Raw genomic sequence first — 21,314 nt, 5'->3', positions numbered from 1 at the left:
GAAACATATGTTTTCTGTCTTCCTCAGAACTTAATTTAAAACAAACGGGTGCTTTGGGAAAAAAACTGCTTCAGGAGAGTTTAAAGAACAGCATGAGCTGAAAGACATTAGCCAAAAATTATTAATTTTCTGCATTAAAAATCAGCACTAATAAGAGCCATCTTAAATCAAATAATTTATTAAGTAATTACATGTAAACACTTTATATTTACTAGCAAATACAATGTTTGCTGTTCTTTTAAATAGATAAGTACTTCAAAAAAATAAGAATCTATTATTAATGACAACAGATTGATTAGAGATATCCATTCTACTGTACAGTGAGGAATTTGTTTTATAGTGAAGTTAACATCTTGATTTTTCTTGTTTTGTTTTTTGACTTAAAGGACATAAAACATAAATTTGAGCAGCACCCCAATCTGATGTCAAAGCTGACTTTGGTCCATCAGTGAAGGCTAAACAAGTAATCACCCCCACTCTGGAATTTTAAAAATTGACTTGAGAAGCCAGATGGCAGGCCCTTCATAAACATCTTTCAAAAAATAAATGCCTTTTTGTCATAAAACAGAGAAAATAGTCAAACTGTGAAACACTTCTCTTCTGAATGGTAAAACGAGTATGATTTCATTATTTGTATTCTAGAGTTAACAGTTATCAAGATACAATACAGATACACATAAACATATCCACAGAGTTTCTGCAATGTGGCCTATCAACTAAAATATTTTATCGTTCTGAGATTGTTTGGTGCCCAAGTACACTAAAAACAAAAGAATGATAGCTGCTTAGTCAAATGAAAAATAAACATCTTTATTTTTTGCCTACTTTATTTCAATCTTTAAATAAATTTTAAATTAAGTCTGTACAAAGTATACTGTTACAGTATATATTTCTAAGTTAGCTAAAATGCCTAAATATAACAACACTACAATAAGCAGCATATATTGGCACATCTCTAATAAAGATTAACTTGTAAACCCAAAAGTACCACCTGCCACAGAAACCTCTGAGATATTTTGGATCCTTGAAGGAGAGTCATGTTGCGAATACATTAGAGATCAATCCTCCCTGGCCTCTGAAAGGAAAAAATACTTCGCTTTTGATAATTCTGCAGAGAACATGAACATCTTAAAATCGAATTGTTAAAGGGTTAAAATCAGGTTAAAATTAATTTTAAAAAAGAAAACGTCTTTAGGGAACCTTAGGTTAATAAAACAAAGAATTTTAGAAAATCTAATTTATTTTCCCCATCAGTGCTGAGGGAGATGAGGAAAATGATCAGTCAGGACCTGATCCTGTTTCTGTGAAAGCTTTGCCACTGACTTTAAAGGGCACAGGCTTGAGCCTTTAATTTGGACAATGAAAAAGATTTCATGTTCTGCAACTAGTCAATTTCTAGTTGCTTTCGGGTTTACACACATTACCACAAAGTTGCAATCTTTGGGATTCAAACACTAGGGGGAATGCATACAGCCAAAAAAAAAAAATGTTTTCACTAGAATTTAAAAAAAAATAAATAATATTTTTATTGAACTTGGCCTATGCAAATGCTTGTTTTTACAAAAACTTAACACTGATCGTACAGCGTCCCTTTACTCATTATAAAGAGTTTAGCTTTTCAATACATTAGATATTGCAGAGATTCTTGTTCACTGAAAACTGGCTGATAAAAGCCATTTACATTCAAGTATACTCAAGTTTTAAAATGACAAGTTCCAAGTGCAGTTGTTTAGCTGCGTTAGCTTTGAAAATCTTTAACTGTAATATTTCATTAAATTACTTTAGCACTGGGACTGAAGAGCATAAGTGTTACATTTTAAAGAAGAGAATCGCCTCTATACTTTGTTCTCCCAGAAAGAGGCATTTAAATCAATGTTAACTTTTTTTTTTATTGAAGTTAATCTTACATAAAATATAATGCAATACTGACCGCAGCAGGAACCACAGAAGTGGAACACCATTAAATAAATCTGAACTCACACAGATTAATCTTTGTTAAATATTTGTAAATTAATAAAATATTCACAGAATTATAAAATTACAATATTTACAGTAAGAAAAATCTAGAGTAATATATACCTTTAATAGGCTCTTTTCTCCAATTTGGGATTGCACGGGAATTATGAATATACGAAAGGTTCATAATAAAGCTGCTTTGCAATATAATTTTCCATTAGTGCTAAAGAGAATAATCTATCACTGGCTTTTAAAGTAAGTGACTTCTCAAGGTGGGATGGAGTATTTGAGTACCAAACTGGGAACAGAAGTCCTCCTCAAGCCGTCTGAAGATAATGTAGGACCAGTCTCAATTGCTCAGATTAAAGCTGCTGTACTACAGAACTGCCAGCAGTCAGAACCACACAGGCTGCAAAAGGGGAGGAAAGGTAGTTTTCAGCTCAGAAAGTGTACTTACTGCTGGAAAACTCCAGTCACTATGGACTCCAACAAAGGTTGCAAGAGCTTTGATATGTACTGAGAGCATGAAAACAACAAAGATAAGGAAACATCTAGGATAAAATTTGTAAATTGTGCTGCATCTCCTTAAAGGGACATTGTTCAGCTCAATAGCTATAGAAAATAGCCTTGCATTATGAATGCTGTAGATAATTAAAATTGAAAGAATTTTTAAAATCCTTTTTTTAAATCTTTGCATTGGTCTGTTTAGTCAGCTTCATTTTCTATTCCTTGCTAGCTTTGGTCTCGTGCATACGAGCACAATGCTATTGTGTTTGGTTGCAAACATTACAAAGAAGTGTTTAAATACTTCCAAATCCTGTTTTGGGTTTTTAAGAATAAAATTAACTTTTGTCAAATGTATTGCTACTAATTTTTTTTGTAAAATAACCAGAAAACCTAAATTTGTGGTCTAAACTACCCAACAATGTCCTTTTAAGTTTTGAACATTTCACTATTTGACTCTTCTCTCAACTTCAAAGCATATTTTTGTGAACATTTTAAAAAGAGATCCTGTTCAAATTCTGTTTTTTCCCCTTTATCTAAGTTTCATTTTCTAGTGTATATTTTCAGATAAGTACTTTCTAAGTCTAGGAATGAATATACTGGAACAGAACTACACACGATATTGTGAAATATCAGTCTCCTAATTATTTATTTTTTAGGGGATTTCTATGAGTGCCCACCACCACTGCTTACCTAAGCATCTATAGTCTGAAAAGTAAGTTTCCAAAAAAGTTTGAAATTTTAAAAACAATAATTTGTAAATTCACACCTACATTACCGATAGACGTTCTCTAGGTCCTGTAAGTTCCCTTTTCGGTAGTGCTGAGGAGGAAAACTAGGAAGCAAACTTTGTACCTTTCAATTACCTGAGAGATCACATAATTTATATTAAATGGGGGAGGATAGAGAGGAAATGACAACTGACCTTATAAACAAAGGTATGTTTAGGGCTTCTGATTTCAGGAATAAACCGATATTTACTGGTAAAAGTCTGCCAAAAAACAAAAACAAACACAGGATTACTGGTAAATATTGGTTTATATGGAGAAGAAAAAAAATATGTCATTGTGTTCCTGATTTTCATAGGTTAAACTTCTATAGTTCTAAGGAATTTCACACTGGGGCAGATGGAAGAAACATGCCCATGAAACAGGACAGTTTCAAATTGAATTGCTGACCACCCTCTAGCCTGCCACCCATCCAACAGAATATTTTTGGCAAATTAAGTGCCCCAAACCAGAAGCCTTATGTTGAAAGAAAAATAAGATTTAAACCAACAAACCAACCCTGTATGCCTCCTTCTGAATTTCTTCCCCCCATTTCCAAACCATTGTAGTTAACTTAGCACTCCTGGAAGATGCTTGACTGACAGACAGCCTGGGAGACTGATGCTCTTTTCATAATTACTTGAAAGAAATTCATTTGTACATAGTATGGTATCTCATCATCCCAACAACCACTTGGATTTCAGCCTTTGGGATTTTGATTGTCATCCCACCACATGAGATATCAGAAAATATACAATATTTAATATATCTTTTAAATAAAGAATTTTCTTATAAGTGGTTATAAACCCTTTCATTTTATTTACATGCTTATTTATTTCCAAAAATAAAGAGTTGGTCCACACTGGACATGAGAAGAAGTGTTAAAAGTTTAACATCTAACCGAAGTACGAAGTACAAGAAGTTCCAGAATTCTGTGGTTGAATCAAACCACAGAAACATACTACATGAGCCACAGACACATTTTTACATATAGCATTATAGTCTCAATAATATTTACAAACAAGGTCAAGATGACAAGAAACCCCCATGGAACAGAACAGTGTGTCATGGCTAAAAAGAAAGAACAGCTTTAAAATAACCTAAATACAAAGGGAAAACAAAACTTTACATAAAACTTTTGGACAAAAAAATCCTCATTTAACTTTTCTGGTAGTCAAAATTTAGGATTAAAGTTTATGACATCTTGAATACCAACTACATTTAACTTCCTAAACACAAACTTAACAGCTACAGTAAACCAGCTCACTAAATATGTGAATGGCATTACAAATAGAGATTTCTTTATTTATTGTACCTTTTAAGATACAAGAATGCATGTGGCTGAAATACAAAATACCATGGCACTACAGAAGGGATTACACTCCACCAATACACCTGTTTACAAACTGGCCATTTTTGTTGATTATATATTTAAGTCGCAAGATGTATTAATCTTTTTAGGTGCTACATACACATGCATGGGAGAACATATGCAATGATAAGAACTGCAGAGAACTTGGACCTTATAAAGTTTCACGGCTACTCTCATACATGTAACTCCATTAAGGACCATTACACAGAGGAAAGTCCAAGCAAACAAAGCTTTACTCAGAGATGTGTGCTGAATTACAGGAAGGAATCTTCTTCCAAACATATACTCCAGTTCACCTACATACCCAACATCATGTTGTTGTTTGATTGGGATGGAATTAGTACTTGCAGCCAGCTGATCCCCTCCCACACTGATTTTGGCCCTTGAATATTCACCTACTGGACATGCCTCCATCTTGCCCAATTTCCCGCCCCGCCCCAGCTGCAGCATTAGGGGCGGACAGTTGCTGCATACAGCTTTGTTTTAGTACATGACATTCCCTCCTGAACAGATTCTCCACTTTTTGGCTTTCTAGCCCAGCGGAGTGCAGCTTGGCCTTAAAGCAGACCTTGAAAGGAAATATTTATACCCTTTTCTTTATCTTTATGGTGGCTGAAGAAGATCTGAAAGAGTTTTGTTTTTAAATGAAGGTTTGTTTTCCTACCTGTTTTTTATATTAACAATTCAGGTCTTGTCTACCTTGTGTTTCCTGGAATACAACGGATGATTAGGGACTGAGTAGATTTACGGTATCGGATATCTGGGAAATGAAATCTGATCAATTAAGGAATTAAGTTTTTTTTTGTTTTTACTCAGACTACTTAAAACTTTTGTTTTTAAGTTTAACCTATTTATGTCAGACATCTAACAGCTGAAAACCACCCGAAGAGGCAACATCCTTGGCCCTTATATCTACCTATCTAGGTATTTATATGGACCCAATCATGGTATTATCTGAGTGCCTCCCAAGTGTTTAAAAACAGAATATTTTTTTTCTACTGATCCTAGCCTTCATTTAAGAGCTGAGAGCCCCCCCCAATCCACATACCTGGGTCCTCCTAAGAGACCCATAGTAAGTAAAATGGGAAAGACAAGACTTGACATTCCTCGTATGTCCATGGTGAAAAACAAGCAGAAAAACATAACATATACAGCACTTTTTCCTCTTCAGGGCTTTGACACTCATATTAAGCTCAACCCAATGTGTAGACAAGAACAGAACCTCATTTATAGAGCCGCAACAATAACTGAAATGTATACTCTAACTACAGTCATTTAAAGGCAGATCGACTTAATACATCTGAAAAAATCATACTACAAATTAAATGCCTGCTCTTAAAAAAAACATAAAAATAGCCTTGCAGTTGCGTAATTTGATGTACATCCTAGAAAAAGAATTACCACTATTACTAGCCAGGTATGCAATCAACACAAGAAGTCTTTTCTGATTTGTCCATACACATTTCTCTATCTAATCCCAGATTAAAATGCAACAAATATGAAAACTTTAACTGTTAAAGGCCTGATGCTGCGGAGTCATTTGGTCATCATGGGACTTCCACTGGACTCAATGCACATATGCAGGATCAGAGCCCAAATCACCTTACAAACTGGATGATATACTTTAAACTACAAATATTGAGTATTAAATTGAAATTAATGCTGGGGTGGGGAAATCTCTGCTTTTTTTAAAAAACCAAAAATTCTTTCAATGGGGAACTGCCAACTCATCAAGAAAAAAAATCAGGAAAGTCCTGGAGACCTTTTAAACTATGGTATTAAAAACCATTAAGTGTTTAATGCACTCTGACCTCAGAACAGTGCTCAGGTGCTCAGAATCTGGAGTAAAATCCAAGCAATTAAAAATCTGGATCATGGGCTAAAACGTGGGAAGGATCCAAAATATGAGTTTTACATCAGAGGATATATTATCACTAATTTATAACAAATGTAGTTTACTTGTGGCCTAACAATCACAGATTGAAGTAACAAAGTAAATTGGAGATCAGACTAGTAGTCTTCCTAGTCCAGTACCCTGTCTGACAGAGGATTCTCCAGAGGATGATGAGAGCGCATAGATAGTGGCATAGTAGTCCCAATTTCTATCCCATTCTTCATGCACCTTAATTTTTTTAAACCCCAAGAATGTATCCGAGGTATTGCTAATTATTTCTTCCATTGTGCTTTTTTTTTTTTTTTTTTTGCATTCCTCAGCATTGAATTCCACCTGCCTTCATGCTGCCTATTCACCTAGCTTTGCCAGGCCCTTCTTAAGCTCCTCAGCCTTTTCTAGACTTGGGTAACCTAAATAACCTCGCTGTTCACCCTCTTTCTAAATCATCAGCTAATATTAGGGCTGTTGATTAATCACAGTTAACTCATGATTAACTTAAAAAATTAATCATGATTAATCACACTGTTAAACAGTAGAATACCAACTGAAATTTATTAAATATTTTTGGATTTATGCTACATTTTCAAATATAATGATTTCCATTACAACACATAATACAAAGTGTACAGTGCTCACTTTATGTTTTATTACAAATATTTGCACTGTAAAAATTATAAGAAATAGTATTTTTCAGTTCACCTCATATAAGTACTGTAGTGCAATCTCTATCGCAACAGTGTAATTTACAAATGCAGATTTTTTTTTGTTACATAACTGCATTCAAAAATAAAACAATGAAAACTTTAGAGCCTACACGTCGACTCATTCCTACTTGTTCTGCCAATGGCTAAGACAAACAAGTTTGTTTACATTTACAGAAGATACTGCTGCCTGCTTCTTAATTACATCACCTGAAAGTGAGAAAAGGCATTCACATGGCACTTTTGTAGCCAGTGTTGCAAGGTATTTACTTGCCAGATATGCTAAACATTCATATGCCCCTTCATGCTTTGGCCACCATTCCAGAGGACATGCTTCCATGCTGATATGCTCATTAAAAATATAATACTTTAATTAAATTTGTGACTGAACTCCTTGGGGGAGAATTGTATGTCTTCTGTTCTGTTTTACCCACATTCTGCCACTCTTATAGCAGTCTCGGATGATGACCCAGCACACGTTCTTTTTAAGAACATTTTCACAGCAGATTTGACAAAACGCAAAGAAGGTAACAACCTGAGATTTCTAAAAATAGCTACAGCACTTGAGCCAAGGTTTAAGAACTGAAGTGCCATCCAAAATCTGAGAGGGACAAGGTGTGGAGCATGCTTTCAGAAGTTTTAAAAGAGCAACACTCTGATGCGGAAACCACAGAACCTGAAGCACCACCACAAAAAATAAATAAATATCAACCTTCTGCTGGTGACATCTGACTCAGATGATGAAAATGAACATGCATCAGTCCACTCTGCTTTGGATCATTATTGAGCAGAACCCATCATCAGCATGGACGCATGTCCTCTGGAATGGTGGTTGAAGCATGAAGGGACATATGAATCTTTAGTGCGTCTGGCATGTAAATATCTTGCAACACTGGCTACAACCATGTCATGTGAACGCTTGTTCTCACTTTCAGGTGACATTGTAAACAAGAAGCAGGCAGCATTATCTCCTGCAAATGTAAACAAACTTGTTTGTCTGAGCGATTGGCTGAACAAGTAGGAGGACTGAGTGGACATGTAGGTGCTAAAGTTTTACATTGTTTTATTTTTGAATGCAATTTTTTTTGTACATAACTCTACATTTGTAAGTTCAACTTTCATGCTAAAGAGATTGCACTACAGTACTTAGTATTTTTCAATTCATCTAATACATCTCTTGTTTTTTTACACTGCAAATATTTTTAATCAAAAATATAAAGTGAGCAGTGTACACATTGTATTGTGCTGTTATTGAAATCAACAGATTTGAAAATGTAGAAAACATCCAAAAATAATAATAGAATACCATTTATTTAAATGTTTAACAGCATGATTAATTGAGATTAATTTTTTTAATTGCTTGACAGCCCTAGTTAATATATTAAACACGGGTTCTAATATGAAACCTTAAGGCACCCACTGTTAACCTTTTTCCTATGATAAAAACTAACAGTACCTTCCTATTGTTTTCTGTTCCTTAGCCAGTTTCTCATCCTCCAGGACTGAGATTCTGTCCTGCACCATAATCTACTGGTAGTCAAGGAGCCTGATATGGCTTCCTGATTTTTAAACAGCCAAAAGTGAGAGCAGTCTAGGGCCTATACATACATCAGTAGAGAAAAGGCAAAACGCAGGCACACTGCACTCCCACTGACAGCAGGAGGGGGCAGCTGGTATATGAGCCAGCTACACCACTTTACACCAGGACTCTCCCAGGCTGGGGGAATTCTCAGATGGCCACTTTTGGACTAGGATTCTGACCACTGTGTGGTGCTGGAGTGATACGCAGTGGCCAGAACGAGGAAGATAACCTGCCCCCCCTCCCAACAGTACTTTACCTCTCACCCTAAACTTAGTTTCCTTAGTAGTATCTTGGGAGGAACTGTCAAAGGCTTTTAAAATATCAAAATATATTAGGTCAGCTAGTCCTACATTACCCACTATTTTGTCAACGCATTCAAAAAAATCCTAGTAGATTATTAGAGGGTCAATTTTCCTTTGCAAGCCAGGCTGGTGTGGCCCTATCGTGTTCCTCTAGATGTTTTATCATTTCAACTAGACTACCTGGTGCTGAAGTAAGAGTCTTTGGTTTGTAATTCTCAGGCTCAGCCTTAATGTCTTTCTGAAAAAGAGGTACAATATTTACTACTGTTTAGCCCTCAAGTATACTGATCTTAATGAGACATTTATTTTAGTTAGCAACTCAACCATTTCATTCCCAAGTTCCTTCAGAACTCTTGGATGAGCTCTGATCTTGGTTGTAACAGGGCTTTAATTTATTAGCTTGTTCCAGCTGCTCCTCTTTGGACATTTCAGTCTTTTTGGATAAGGAAGATGAGGTACTCTTAAAGAGCAGATCAAGTTCAGGTATCTCTCAAACTCTTCTGCTATGAAACTGATGCAGAGATGTCACTCAGCTTCTCTGCAATGTCCTTGACCTCCTTAGTTGCTCCTTTTACAGCCTCATACTTCAGTGAACCCAAATTCTCTCATAGCCTTCCTGCCTCTAACACAATTCAATATTTCATTTGCTCTCAGCTCTTCAAAACCCCTCTTAACCCTAATTGCCATTTTACATGTTACCTGCCCTAGGTTTCTATCCACTTCACTCGGGTTGGGCTTCCATTTTCAAAAAAATACTTTGAGTCCAGTAACTCTTATACCTTGCCATTTAACCATACTGATTTATGTCTTGACTCACTGCTTTCTTTCAGCTTCAGGGCCATGCACACCTTCTTGGATGTTTATGAGCTTTTGCGATACTTAGGTGTCCTCCTTGCTGAGCCTAAGGATTTTACCATCAACTCTTTTGATGTTAGTGTCTTTTTGACTAACAGCCTCATTTTCCTGAAATCTTCTTTTCCTAAGTTTAGTATCACCTGGTTGGTTTTAAGATATTATTTCTCCTCTCCTGAGGATGTTGAACCTATAATTATACCATGGTCGTGATTACTTAATGGCTGAACTATAATTATTTCTTAAATCAATTATTGTGTGTTATTTAGTCCTAAATCAAGAATCTCTCTTGAATAAGCTGTTACAAGAAGCAATCATTTAAGGTGTCAAGAAATTACTTCACCAAACTGTGCTCTATTGTGACCTGACCAGCTCATACATGGGTAGCTGAAGTCACCCCTTATTACAGTTTTATGAAGATTCAACTCCCTCTTTGCTCTCCTTCAACAATGAGCAGTCAATAGTGTATTCCTGACCAAGAAGACAGTAATACATTTGTATCCTTACAACTTGGGATTTGTCTCTATGCAGATTCTAATGTATGATCCTCAACTATAATTCTCTCAGATTCGATGGAAACGTTTTAGATATAGGGCTACTCCACCATCTCTATTACTTAATCTGTCTCTCCTCTATTGTTTATAGCCAGGTAATACAGTATATCTGATTTTTATGATTCCACCATGTTTCAGTAATGCCTATTATATCAAGGTCCTCTTCCATTGCCAGGCATTCTAGTTGATCTATTTTTAAGCCTCTCACACTGGTACAAAGACACTTACAGTTTTTATTTTTGGCTGTGTGCCTTTTTCTTAGTTAACTCCTTAGTCTGACACCCTGTTCCTTTTCTAGACTGTACTACTGCAATCTCAACCTGCCTTTGCTCCATTTTCCACAGCAAATTCTCTCCTAGATGCAAAGATCTCTTTCTATTACTGACAACCCGAGCAGATGCCCTAGTCCGATCCAACTGCTCCATTGCACCTGTCAGCTCATCCTCATCTCCTAGTTTAAATAATCTTCTCAAAACCTTATCAACTTTCTGTGCCACCAGTCTGGTTCCACTTGGGTTAAAGCAGAACCCAATCCATTCTAGATAGGCCCTCCTTACCTGCCAAAGCTCCTCAGTGCCTAATTTATTTACTCTCCATACTCTTTACACCCTCTTCTCAGCTACCCATTAACTCTCTAAAGCGCCTCTCTGTCTAGCAGGCCCTGCATGTAGCAATAAGAGCATTTCAGAAAAAGGTACCACCATAAATCCTAAACTCAAGCCTTTTTCCTAATTATCTAAACATCTCCACATCCCGGATCCCAATATGTACCACAGCCACAGGCTTGTCCCCAGCACTCATTAGAAGTTTACCTAGATATCTCTGAGATTTTTACCTTTGAACCTGTGAAGTAAGTCAGCAAACAGTTCTCACAGTAACCCTGTATTTGGCTATCCATATTTCTAATGATAGAATCTTCTGCCACCATAGTACATCAACAATTCACAACTATCCCCATTTTCTGAAGGGGCCTACTTTTGTGTGTGAAGAACAGTCACTCTCCTCTCTCAAAAGGTACATCCTCAATTAAGGGTTTGTCCCTTCATTCTGCCTTGCTGCTCTCCAATCATAAGAGGCTTTCTCAAGTGGATGACTGATGAAGCCAACCCTGAGATAAAACCAATCTACAATATCTATATATGCTGTCTTTGTATAGAATTCCATCTCTCCCCTCCTCTAGTGCAGCGACTCTGGCCTCAAGATGCAATAATGGGGGTTCCCAGGACTACCAGTTCCTTGCATTGCTTGTACAGATGTGCCATTTATCCACAAGGCAAGCAGTCATTTTGTATCTGGTGCAGTAATTTAGGTAGTTGCCATCAAATTAATCTGCGCTACCTCCATAATCAAACTAGGAATTATGACTTTGTTACTGGGGGAGAGGGATAGCTCAGTGGTTTGAGCATTGGCCTGCTAAACCCAGGGTTCAATCCTTGAGGGGGGCCATTGAGGGATCTGGGGCAAAAATCTGCCTGGGGATTAGTCCTGCTTTGAGCAGGGGGTTGGACTAGATGACCTCCTGAGGTCACATGCAACCCTGATATTCTATGATTCTAAAGCTTTATCTTTCAGTTAGAAGCCAAGGTCTGATTTGCTTTACTTTGGCCCACCAACTAAAGAGTTTGAGTCAGCACACAAGTTACTATAAAGCATGGCAAAAGCCTGCAGAAACCAATTTCCCAGGACTTTCATTGCCTAATGCAGCATGGAAGCCCAACATATTTTTTGCTGAATCAAGCTCTTAATGCAGTGTGATCAAAAGGCCTATCTGCAAACTGAACTACATATGCTGACCAAAAGAAAAACCATCATTACATATCAGTTTAAAGAATTTAATTCACAAATGTTAATTGCAGAAAATAGCTCTTAGGCCATCTAGTCCATCACCCTGCAGCACTGAGAGACCTCTACAGAATCAACATCACTTGTTCTCTGTCTGCTCTTGCCTTGAACAGATATGCCCCAGTGACAACTCCTCCATTATCTCAGCCTGTAGGCAAATTATTTAATAAAAATCTCTCTCCTAGAAAACCTGAATTTTCTCTCTCTCTCACACACAGCATTTTTATATAGGATTGCACCTCTCTATTAAAACCAAAACATCCTGATAAACCAATGGCAAATTATGGACTCTCCTGCTCATCAGCTGATTGGAAGTTATAATGCAATCTCCCATAATCATAGAGTCAGAGTCACAGAATCTAAGGCCAAAAGGGACCACCAGATCTTCTAATCTGACCTCCTGCATATCACAGGCCCTCATGCACCCTTCTAATTACAATCCACTTGCCCAGAAATTGAAATGTTAGCTCTGCTGGACCAATGCAGAAAGCAGGTTCTAAAGACGTGAGCTATTCTCTGAAGACATGCTGCCCAGCGTTCAGCCTCTCAAGATTGTAGCAGGGGACTGCCAGATTTGAGCACCTCTGCTGATCTCAAATTACATTATATTATAGAAGGAAAAAGGCAGACAATGGTAGAACAGGTCCCAAACTTTGGTAGACCTCCTGCACACCTAGAGTGGGGTTCACATGGACAACACATCTCAAAGAACCACAACTGTCTACCTATGTGCTACTGAAAAATCAGAATTCTTGATCATTGCTGGTACCTAATCATCCAGCTGGGGACCCAATAAACTCCTAAGGTTGTGAACCTGGATCACAAAAGCCAGAAACACCCTCCCAAATGAGAAAACTGAAATCGCTCCCTGTCAATTCTTCAAATCGTTTCCTCCAGCCAAGAATTCTTAGTCTTGTATGGGCTGACCCTCTGCCAGTTAGTCTTTATTCAAGCTCCAGTCTCAGCTAGGCACTGGGTAAATTACTACACTGTGCCAGATTACTTTGGATGAAAACACAGAACTAGGTTTCACACATCCCTTCCCGTACTAACAACACCATAGCCCGTATTCCACCACAAACCATGCTTAAAGCTCCCTGCACACACTGAACAAAAGCACAAAACACAACTCTGTGGAATGCTTAGCGCAGGTGACCAAGTATCCAGGACTGTGATATGGGATCTCTCAGAAAAAAGGGAACTGAGCCACTCAAGACGGCCTCCATATACTCCTGCTAGGGTCAAAACCTCTTCCTGGCCAAGTTAACTAATAGCTCTATATAAATCAGCTAAGACATCTGCTTATCTGCCACCAGGCGGACAGCAACCAGCAAAAACCCCGATGCATAGTCTCAGTATCACTTTCAGGGCTAACCCAGATTGGTGTGGGTCAAGATGACCTGGGAATCCAGGTGTTGTCACAGCTGTCTTTCTACAGCCTTCTCCACAAAACAGAAAATTCAAAACAAAGTGATAAAATGAAGAGTTTGTCAACATCAAGATTTTTGTTTTGAGCAAGGGCCTAATCATTTTCTTAAGTAGGCACTTTAAAAGAAGTATCATCTAGCGGACTCTGTCAATCAGCTCTTATAACAGCCTTCACACCTTCCCATTGGTTCTCACTAGCCAAGAGGGATATATATGTAATTTACAAGTTCTAGCCTAAAGCTTCCTCAGCATCTCTGTGACCAACGGTAGAGACAAAATAGCCTTTCTTCCCCTCCTACACAGCTTCAGAATAGGATTTCAAAAACTCTGTGCCATATTCAGTCAGGCTTAGTACACAGCTTCCATCATTAGCTCTAATTCCTCTCTCACTACAGTGTCCTATGAGGAAAAAGCCAAGGATGAGACTATTGTAGGGGCCTCCGTTACTTATAGTCAATGACAGAAGTAATGATGAGCCAACTGGCCATCAGAGCAGACTGAGCAGTATTATCCCCAAACAGGAGCCATTAGCCTCTGAGGTTGGGCTGAAGAGGGAGGATCCTTCAGCCTGATGACAGCGGTGGGTTAGCAGCCCAGAGTACAACATCCATGTCCGAAGTACCCTGTAATCCAAGCTCAAAAACAAATGCCGAGGGTGGCCAGGAATTGACATGGATACAGAAACTACCTACGACAGTCCCCTGGTGGTCATCAGGAAATCCCAACGCATCTGAGAAGAGACATCATCTACACGCAGAATGAAATCAACCCAACGTAAGTAGAACTCTAGTTACCAGTGCAGGCTGTCCTTTGCATTAAACTTCTTACAACCAAATTTTCCTCTCAGTTACACCGGTACAACCATACTGGCATCAGAGATACAGAAAAGCTTCACAGAGGAGAATCCAGCAATCTCCCTTTTGTACTCTTACACATCATGTTAACTGATTTTTAAAGATGTGCTCTTAGGCTCTCAACACTTCACTCCGCTTTTAGGTTTTACTGGAATTGCAGGTTGCAGAGTTTATATCTTGTTCCCAGTGAACTGTACAGCTCTGGAATTGTGAGTGGGATTCTGTTTCCCCCACTCACCATCTGGGATCTACTGTGTCACTACTGCTCACTTGCCAGTGCAGATTTTACACTACCATGGAACTTGGGGTGCTAGACATGCCAGTCTCACAGAACAAATGAAGTTGAGGTAGTATGCACTAGCAGGCACAGTATTCACCTTTGACTGATAAACTAATGTCATTGTCTGGGGCCCCAATGTCTGACAAAGGTACTTCAAAAGAGCACAGCAACTATTCATCCTCCTCCCTTCACCCAAAGGACTTCCTCTGATCCTTCCCAACGTAACACTTCTGAAAAATATTTCCAAGAACTGTTGCAGAACGCGGCTGCCTGCTTGGTAAGAGAACTGGTAACACCCAGCCCCTTAAGAGGTACCTTGGTTAATGATCAGACAAAAAGTTTGAGAGTTAACTGATGATAAATCGACCCATTAATCTAGGCCGGAGGTGCTTGAACAACCCTCTTGCAGTTTTAGAGCATACATCTTCTTCAAAGCCATCCAGCTCTGCTGGACCATTTTCTTCCCATCCTGAAGTTCTATGTAAAGCAGGCCTGGTCCTTCTCAGTTCCGGGACCACAATTATGGGCTCTCCCCTGAAGGAGGCCAGAGTCCACCTGGGGCTATCTTCAAGGCAAGATTTCAGTACAAAGCCTTTCTATCTGTGTTAGTACACCTTGCTCTCCTTTTTCATAACCTCTTCCAGTTCAAATCACTTTCTTTGTGCCCAGTTTGCTGGTGAGAGCAAATAATTTTCCTGAGCCAGTGGATCCTGTTTTGGTTTATTTCTTTTAGTTTCATACAATGTCCTACTAGATGTGTGGAAACCAACACTAGAAAATAAATCCCCGCTTTACCCTTCATTTCCCATATACTTCTCTAATCACAATTTTATGTGCCTTGAACTACCTAATTAGCCAGCTGAGAGTTTGGTACTCAGTTCCTATATGCAATCTAGGGCTATTAAGATTCATCACACTGATAAACTCAAACATATGACCCTGATAACCCTCACACACTTTGTATTTCACAAATCATGGAATAAATTTTAAACCACTATATAAGATGACTTTACACGGCCTTCATGGATGCCACTCCGCCCTGTTCAGACAAATGACAGTTTTCACAGTAACTAATATGCTTCAAAAGACAAAAGCAGAGGGAGACTAAAAAAACCAAACACAAAGCAAACCAAAGACAACAATCTAGCATGAACGTGTGAGTGAGGAGATGGAATAGCACTCGTTTGAGAAGACGTGCATAACCGATTCCTGGTCTCACCACTCCAACACACAAATTCCTTGCTGCCAAAATTTAGAGAAGCATTTTTCATTTGCATTCAGACCATTACTCTCAGTAATTCCAAACACACAAGAGATCAGTTTTAAAAGAATGCCAAACATTTTAGGTCCAAAGTTTAGGTTTTGGCTAACAAAATTTCTAATGATACTAGGTTTAGAGAAGTTCATTAAATTAAAATTCCATGAGCTTTTAAAATATATATCTATCACATCACACCTCCCTGCCACGTTTGCAACCCCCACACAAAGCTTTTTGCACAATGGTAGAGAACCAGAGCGTTAAACTGACTGAAACCAAAGTGAACCTAGCCAGTGTAAAGGGGCACCATTAATCTCGTTTTTCTCTCAAGTTATCTTTCATTTTACAAGCAACATGCAAGATTCCCACTGATGAAAGATTAGAGAAAAAAATCTCAGATTAGGTTTGTCTTTTTTGTCAAAACATCATTTTGACAGCACAGTCTGCAATCAGTTTCACTGTTACACTACCAAAACTTAACTATACTCAGTTTCCCCCATTTTTGTGGGGAAGGGTAAAGAGGAGTAAAAAGCTTTATGAAGTACAAAGAGAATTTTTTTTTTTAAATAATAAAATGTGGTTGTTAAAAGCACAAAAACTGGCAGGGGACTCAGAAGCAGAGGTAGAACCTGCAACCACTTTAACCTTTTTTCAAACAGTCTAGATATCAAAACTGACCTTGACTTTTCACTATCCAAACTGAGTTTACAGCAAAAAAGTAGACAGCTAACATGGGAGGTGAAAAGTGAAGGTAAAGTAAACCTGGAAAATGTAAAAAGCTAATGTATTAGCATACTAATGGATTTTTTAAACAATGATTTTTAATTTAAAAAAAAATCTTGACAGTGTTCACTAGCAGAAAACTCTCCCGAATTAACTTCAGCAAATTCCTGTCTTTCTGAAAACTACCATGAATTAGGAGTAGATTTCTGAATGAGCAATCTGATTTCTAACTAGCCGATCATACACGGATGCTCATTTTCTACAAACTGAGTTGGTAAAAAACAGAAAATTCAGCACTGCTAGTTATACTCTGAGTTTTCATGTTTTGTGTAAGTTCCCATAAAGTTTAAACCTGTTTTAGCATTCTTGTACATCAATGTCAGGATATCCAACTCCATCCCCGACAGCTTTGGAAATAATAGGAACAAGTCAATCAGATTTGGTATATGCCCTGAAATGGAAAGGCTGGACTTAAAAAAAAAAAAAAAAAGTTAGCGTCTATGAAAGCTGCTGAATCCACTGAAGTCCTCGATCCAAAAAGGTTAGCTTATTTTTTGCTTAAAAAGCTTTAAATGTTTATCCTAGAGAAATTAAAATGGAGGAGAGAGACCTTTGAGGAAGGAGGAAGAAACATGTAAAGGAGCAAAAATATAACATAGTAACCCTTGTAAGGCTTTGAGGAAACTCTAAGGGTTTTTAGCTTCTTAAAGGCCAGAAAAAAAAAATCCAAAGGTCAGTTTGAGAGTTTACAGGTACTAGATTACATAAAGGTGGAAGCATAACGCAAAGAAGCATAGTCAAGAACTTCAGATTTTAATTATTAAAAAGATGTATGCGTTAGGCATTAGATAAAAATGCATATCTACCAAATCTTCACTGACAATAAAAATTACTTGGATATGAAAAATCACTTCAATTTATAATGTCAATATTTATCCTTTCCCCCCTCCTCCCACTCCATTCCTCCCCAAATTCAACTTATTTTTTTTCTTGGGAGACGTATAGCACCACTGCATTAGAACGTACAAGAAATGAAAACAGTGAGTACAACTGATATAGATCCATTGACTTTTTATTACAAATTTAGTTGATCACGTGGCTTCAAAAAGTTTAAATCAATACCCTATTTTCTGTATGGCAGTACAAAGCAAAATCTATTTTACAAATTAAATACCTAAAAATTTGACAAAAATAAAGTTTTATGGAAAACAGTTATAAAAATCTTAAATCCCCTTTTACGAAGGTAAGAGGTAACATACCCTCCCCACCCCTGCAGTCGTTATACAATATTAATATTCATCATTTTTAGAATAGGTAGGTATATTTTATTTTGCTGTTAGCATACAAAAGTCATACTAATAGCTTTATTTGTATATACTCCAGTTACTGCATGAATGCCATCTGATTGTAATATAATCAACTCTCTTTAACTGAATCCTAACTTACATTTAATAGTTTGCATAGTTTGAAAGGGATAAAGGTTATACTACAGCTAATCATAAAAAGAGTGGTTACAGTGCTATTTTTAAAGGCAACAAAGTAATTGCTCCCAAATGAAGTGATCGGTCTGCTCTAGGCAGGGGTTAAAATTACCAGCGGCTTTCTGCCTTGCCTGATGTGACTATTATGTCTCACTAGCCACTCAAAGTGGACAGCCTCTCTAGAACGTCTGAAAAGTTCTTAGTAAACTGCTAGTTTTGCACTACTTCTCAAAGAACGCTACACTGAGCAAATTTCAACCCCTGCAAGGGATACTTAAAAAAGTGACACTGTCAAGTATTTTTTTAAAATAAAAGGTTTTAATTTTTAAAACTCTCCATTGTGTATGATGCCCTCTAAGACGTTTGAAAATAAACACCCACTCCTCACCCCTATACTGCATTTTTCTATTTGGTGACAACTGAATTTCCCCCCTCCACTTCATAGGGTGCAAAAGCCAACTTGGCTTTACTTGTAAACTTCCTTGTTGTCATAGGCATCTTCAATGATTTCCACAGTTTTCTGGTTTGTTAGCTAGCTTTTGCTCCCCCTGTGGCTGGATGGCTGCCTCTTGCAGCACAAGCAGAACAATAAATAAGAGGCATGAATCAACAGTGGCTAATTTTTTTATTTAATTTATCAGAGACAGAGCAATTAATTTTTTTTTAAACAAAAAAATGAACTTAGAATCTAGAGGACATTCTCCATTAGATTATAACCGCTTTAAAGAGAGGTCATATTTTAATTATAAATTACTTGACAGTGTCCCTTTAACTTAAAAATAAACGAATGTCAGTATTGCAATGAATTTCAAGTTTTCTTGCAGTTAGTCATATAAAGTAGTTTTATCATGCTCTTGGACCTTTTCTACAAGACATTTAAAAGCATATCATCAAGGAAAATATAAGGCATATTTTTCAGGAATTAAATTTCTTGGCACATTTGAGCATACTGTCTTTTTAGAACAACACATATGGTCAAATATACCATTACCTTTATTAGTCTAACATTAACAGGGTTTTCCAACTGTATTTTGTTTTAAATACTGAGATAAAGAACCTTGGTAAAGTACCGAGCACCTCAGGAAAAAAAATGAGATGCCAATAAAATTAAATAAAATCCTTTACAGTCATTTAGTCTTTCATCAATATCATTTATAAATTCCCAGAATATATGGATGTGGATTTAATTTAAAACAAAACACAAAAATAAAACACTGACCACAAGTTCTCAGACACTGTTCACAACACTTTGCTAAAACTGTAATGGTATGAATGGAACTGCAACAACTCATGCCCTTCTTCACCCAGTCAGATACCATGTAGGATCTGAATTTTACAGGTAAAGATTTCCCTTTAGTCAATGTTGACCATGGGGAAAAGCCTATGTATTTAATAAAGCTTACATTAACTCAAAAGTAAGGAAGGACACTTTGCAGTGTTTTCACTGACTCACATTACTTATTGCTGATAACGTAGAACACTTGTAACTATGAGCAATGTGTGTCAATCTGCAGTATAACTTTTAAAACCGTAGTAAACAGTAGAACCAAGACATAGTCAAGTAGCAATACCAAATCAATTAACTTCCCTAACTACATCTAGCAGCATGGAGAATGCAGTCCTTTCCACCTCACTGTTGAAGTACAATAAATGAAACTGCTCATCAAACTCTCCAATTAAAAAAGCAGGTTATTAGACATACGTGCAATTGAGAACCATTTCAAATATCACATTATGCACTATGAAAGCTTATTTTTACTATCTGGAAACAGGAAAAGTGCACCTTAATGAAGCAATTTAATCATTTCCAGTGATTGTTACAGAAACAAATCCTTAACTTCTGTACTGTCATCTCATATTTAACTTTCTGTGAATACTAATAGCAAACTTTTTAAAAGGGAAATGCGTGCAATGGAAATAGCTTTTGTTTTGACACTTGCAGTACATCTGCAAAACCAGAGAACTATATTTTAATGGGAAAAAAACCCAGCAGAAAATAAAAATCCTTTAAACAAACTTCCCCCCCCTCTTCTAGGCTAGATCCTTTACAATCAATGAGAAGCACAGATAACTTCCTGTTCCAACAGGTGGTGTCTTCTATATACAGCAGTTAGGTCTACATGGTTAAATTTGTCAAGAATGTTAAGAAAAATGATTGCATCCCAATAACTTTTGAGTTGAACAAGATTCTTGTTTTTCTTAAATGTTTTCTACAGAATTGCAACCAGAAAATTTACTGTTTAAGGCATCTTTTATAACATTTTCTCTTCACTCATAATGATGATAGTCATGCAGCAGTTTAATGATAAAAATATATTAATATTTTACTATACAGCAGCAAGAAGTTAGTCAATTAAAAGCACACAAACTTTTTAAAAGAAAAACCTGTAAAAAGTCTATTACTATAAATATTTCAATTTGGAGAACACAATTTGACAAATTAGTGTTCTGCTAAATTCTGCATTTTCATATCCTACACTTTTACTATATCTCACAAGTACATACTTTTGATAGAAGGCTTGTACACTTGGGGGTCACAACTACATTTATAATGTATGTAGCCAGTATAACTAGCACCACAGCTACATGGAAATCCTTTACATACACCATCTTGGCTTTCACTGTTAAATGAAACTCAAAATCCATGGCTCAGTAGGATTACTCTATAATTGTGTTGCACTGATTTCTATAACAGGCCTACATAAGTTAATAGCACTGGCACAAATCAAAGTATAGGTTCAGACCTTTTACAAGTTTAGGAGATAGTGCTAGTGCCAGTGACCACATAAAAGACTCACTACCTGTTGTCCAAAAACAGGTTTACTGGAAATTGCTGCATGTTAGGTAAGTACTTTAAGTACACATAATAAAAAAAATATATTATGAACAATACAAGTACATCTCATATACACAATAATGACAATACGCCTACTTAGTTGTAAACCAAACAGGTGCAGAAAAATA

General features: G+C 37.0%; 1 long non-coding RNA gene across 1 annotated transcript in view; it reads right to left on the bottom strand.

Moving 5' to 3' along the window:
- Positions 1-217: 217 nt before the first annotated feature.
- LOC120369964 overlaps positions 218-21,314 on the bottom strand; it is a 29,415-nt gene continuing 8,318 nt past the window's right edge. The window contains exons 2-4 of the long non-coding RNA XR_005583534.1: positions 3,386-3,451; positions 2,080-2,365; positions 218-1,075 (exon numbers count right to left, since the gene is read on the bottom strand). This is a non-coding gene — a long non-coding RNA (uncharacterized LOC120369964). The remainder of the gene's footprint in view (positions 1,076-2,079; positions 2,366-3,385; positions 3,452-21,314) is intronic.

Source organism: Mauremys reevesii, linkage group 8 (assembly GCF_016161935.1).
Source record: "Mauremys reevesii isolate NIE-2019 linkage group 8, ASM1616193v1, whole genome shotgun sequence".
NCBI classification, from domain to species: Eukaryota; Metazoa; Chordata; order Testudines; family Geoemydidae; genus Mauremys; species Mauremys reevesii.
Note: the sequence above shows the minus strand (reverse complement) of the source record. Positions and strands in the feature narration are given on the sequence as shown.